At 56.2% G+C, this 4,231-nt stretch overlaps 1 pseudogene; it reads right to left on the reverse strand.

Moving 5' to 3' along the window:
* Window positions 1–728: 728 nt before the first annotated feature.
* LOC102753293 lies at window positions 729–2,716 on the reverse strand (annotated as a pseudogene).
* Window positions 2,717–4,231: the final 1,515 nt, after the last annotated feature.

Raw genomic sequence — 4,231 nt, forward strand, 5'->3', positions numbered from 1 at the left:
CTGTTTATTTATTAATAACTTTATATATTATTTTTATATACAGTTTACTAATTTCCTTCCATCTCTCACACTTCTATTATAGAGAAAGGGCAAATAGCAATATTAAAATATTTCTGTTAATTAACTCCCTTTCAATGTACAGGAATTTTGTGCACCGGGCTATTACTATTAAAATAGTATCTCAGAGGGGAAAGGAAAGGGGGGAGGTAGACACAGAGAGAGAGGGGGACAGAGAGACAGAGAGTTGCCTCCCACGCACACCCTGCCTGGAAGCTGGGGGTCAAAAGCTCCACCAAGGTATGTGCCCTTGAGTGGAAATGGAACCCTCCACCCTTTGATCCATGGGCTGATGCTCCAACCATTGAGATAACTGGACAGGGCTATTAAGTTTAGATTTTATCATCGTTATGATTTTAAAATACATATATTAAAATTACATCTCAGAGAGGAAGGGAGAGGGAGAGGGAGGGAGAAAAACATGGATGTGAGAGTGAAACATTGATAGGCTGCCTCCTATATGTCCCCTACTGGGGATCAAACTGGCAAACTGGGCGGCTGCCTCCTGCATGCCCCACCTTGCGGGTGGAGCCCGCAACCCAGGCAGGTTCCTGGATCCGAATGAAACCCAGAGCCATGGCAGTCGATAGGAAACAACATGATGACAAATAACACAACAGATGTCCTATAGCTTACTGAACCATTCCTTTATTGTTAGACACGTGGGGCAAGAGATAGATGTGATCACAAAGCACTTTCCAAAGTCACAGTCCTGTCCACAACATGCTGGGCTGCGGTCAGCGCTCAGTCTTGGCATCTTGTCCCATCTTCCAGATGACCAGGCGCATGCAGGCGCTGGCGTCCTCGCTGGAGCTGTGGCCATCCATGCGGTCCTGGATGACGTGTCCGAGGTAGTGAGCCGCGAGGTTGCGAAGGGAGCGCTTGTAGGGGAGGCCGCGGCGGTGCGGGAAGAGCACCGATGTGTCCAGCACGGTGCCGTGGATGAGCTTCAAGGCCAGCAGGTCGCTCTGCAGGCTGTGTCCGATGAGGATGGTGTGGGCATTGAAGAGAGTCAGCAAGGTGGCCTGGACGTCCCGGAGCGAGGTGCTGGTGTCGACCAGGTCAGCTGTGGGGTGCTGGTGTGGGCCAGGTCAGCTGCAGTGACTCCGGAAAACCTGGTGTTGTAGTCGACGATGTCGCGGTCCGGCCTGACGAAGGTGTCGTACACCAGCTGCAGGGCGCTGTCTACCACGCTGACGCGGGTCAGCTCCAGCCCAGAGGTGGTGTAGCACATCTCACAGTCCAGGGCATAGATGCCGGGGTGAGCCCCTGGGGGCAGCTCTTTGTCCAAGGTCTGCATGAAGCCCTGCAGGTCCTGCTGGCCGCCGTCCTGCACGTGCTGCCGGGCCACCTGGCAGCCAGGGGAGCCGATGGGGGCCGAGCAGCACGTGTACTGAATCTCCCAGCCCCCAGCCGCAGGAGTGGGGTGCAGCCGCCCCCAGTGGTAGTGACATTCTTCCTGGTGCACACAGCTGCCTGAGGGGGCCACGAGGTACTGGGTGCCACAGCGGCAGCACAGCCTGCAGGAGGCATCTTGGGGCGGCTTCTCTTGGGCGGTGAAGAGGACAGCGCCCCCAGGCCGCTTGGGGTGCGCGAAGGGGTAGCCATTCTCCTTGAGCTGGGCCTGGGTGAGCAGGTGCTCCTTGAGGCGCTGGTACAGGGCAGCCCCTTGCAAAGGATCCTCTTCGGGGGGGCTGTTCGGGCGCTGGAGTGAGAAGCTGGTCTGGGTGGCCAACTTGCCCCCGAGCACCACCTCCTGGGACACAGCCCCTCTGTCCTGGGTCTTGTGGAGACCGGCTCCAGGGCCAGGTTCCAGGCCCTGCATCTTGTGGAAGGTGTTTGCGGCCACGTCCGGATCCATCCTCTTGCTGGGGCTCTGGTGGTCCGCCGCCTTTTCCTCCTTCAGCTCCTTCTCTGTGGCTTCCTGGGTGGAGGAGCAGAGCTTGAGACTCTCGTCCATAAACAGGCTGAGATGGCGTTGACGGGTGATGGCGGGCACTTTGCCTCCACACTCTTTTGGAGGAATGGACTTCTGAGAACTCTGCTCAGGTGGGCCGAGGGTTACAAGTTTGGGAGGCACAGTGCTGGTGGCCATGGACTCCTGGCCTGATGGGGCGTGGGCCTCTGGGTGCTGGCTGCCCAACCCCTGGGCCTTGGGAGGAGGGCTGCTGCTGCTGCTGGCCGGGAAGCGCCTCTTGGCACCTGCAGCCAGGCAGGGCATGGGGACGCGGGCAGTCCTCCTCTTGTCTCTGGCAGCTGAGCGGTGGATGGAAGGGGACTTTGGGGCCAGATCCTGGGCAGCCTGGGGCAGGCTGGCTGACTCCATGGGAGGCTTGTCTGCTCCCTGCAGCAGGTCACACAGCTCCTGGGCGGGGGATAGCCGTGTGCGGGGGGCCAGGCCTCTCCTCATGGACTTTGGCTGGATGAGATATATGGGGGCCCAGGTGTATATGGGGGACACCGGGAACAGGCCACCAGGGCCAATAGGTTGATGGCAGGGCCACTGGCAGGAAGGCCGGTGCACCAGGGTTGGGGCAGGGCAGGAGGCACCCAGCTCGGCCTCCTGAGCTTGCAGATGGCCGGGAGGAAACCAGCTCGGTGCTGTGGCCCTCAGGAAGGTTGGAGCTCGAACTGCTTCACTTCTCCCGGGTGGCAACATGGTCCTTGCTCTCCTGGGCTCTGGTGTCTAATGGCCTAGGCTGGGTGCCCTCAGCCTTTATATAAGCGGAAAGCCTGTCTCCAAGCAGATTAACTCAATAAGCCAATGAGTCCTACTTGATCTCATCTTCTCTAGATTGGTTTTCAGAACCCAGGGCACCTGGAATCAGATCCCACCCTACTTAATCCGATATTCTCTGGACTGGCTTCTAGAATCCCGGAGCTCCCTCGGGACTGAATCAACAGGAGGGAGCTCTGAGTGCAGAGGGTGGGCCCCATCCTCTGCTTAGTTCTCCTAGTGCCAGGTCACTGAGTGCCGGAAGCCAGTCCATCCTTGCTGCTTGACACAGTTGCTGCAGGGAAGAAACATCTGCACAGCATATGTTTCAAGGGACCTGGCGTATAATGCTGTCTCTGTGTCATTCCTTCTTCGCCGACTCTGTCCACACCTTTGGGGACCCCTGGACCCGCTGGGGTTGGACCCTGGCATATGGCGCCCGAACAGGGACCCTTAGGTAAGCACTCCACACTCGGGACGGATAGGACTCCACCGTAGGAAGTGGGTGGATAGTCTTCGCTGACTCTGTCCACACCTTTGGGAACCCCTGGACCTGCTGGGGCTGGACCCCAACAACTGAGTGCTCCAGAGTGACCCGACAACCATGCCTGTCTCTGGGCCAAGGGGAGGAAGCCAAGGCTCAGAGAGTCCAAGACCACACAGCCCAGGTCGGGAGCAAGACAGGGACCAGGCACTGTGACCTTGTGGGAGGGGTCACCCGCATCTCACTCTCCCTGTTCTTGTCCCTTTTAATCTCCCGACCCAGCATGGAGCACAACTCTGATTGAATGTGGGTCCCGGCACTTGTCTGCCAGGACCCGGGGTGTGTGGGACTATGTCTCCTTGCCTTGCTTGGTGAGATGAGAGATCCTCTATGTCTCCTGCCCAGGGGACAGAGTGGCCAGACACAATGGCTCCTCGTCCTCTGCCTTCTCTTCTTTGGAGGCTGGAACACATGGTCACCCCTCCATAAGGGTCCCTCCTAATTTTTTCATCTTGCTAAATGGAACCTCTGAACCCATGAAACAGGATAACTCTCCCTTCCTTCTCCCCCAAGTCCCTGGCCACTAATATTCCACTTTTTGTCTCTGTGAATTTGACCACCTCATTAAAGTGGAATTCTACAGAACTTGCCTTTTTGGGCCTGGCTGATGTCATGAGGCATCCTATCCTCAAAGGTCATCATCCATGTTGGAGCATGTGTCAGAATTTCCTTCCTTTTTTAAAGCTGAACACTATTCCGTGGTACATGTCTAGGCTCCATTTTGCTTCTTATCCATTCATCTCTCCAGGCACATTCCTCAGTGGCTGCTTCCATCTGACATGTTGTGAACAAAGTGCCCAAATATCTCTTCAGGACCCTGCTTTCCATTTCTGTGTGTATATACCCAGAAGTGGCACTGCTGGACCATTTGGTAATTTTATTTAATTTTTAAGTTTTTGTTTGTTAATCCTCAC

Source organism: Myotis davidii, unplaced genomic scaffold, assembly GCF_000327345.1.
Source record: "Myotis davidii unplaced genomic scaffold, ASM32734v1 scaffold6, whole genome shotgun sequence".
Classification (NCBI taxonomy): Eukaryota; Metazoa; Chordata; class Mammalia; order Chiroptera; family Vespertilionidae; genus Myotis; species Myotis davidii.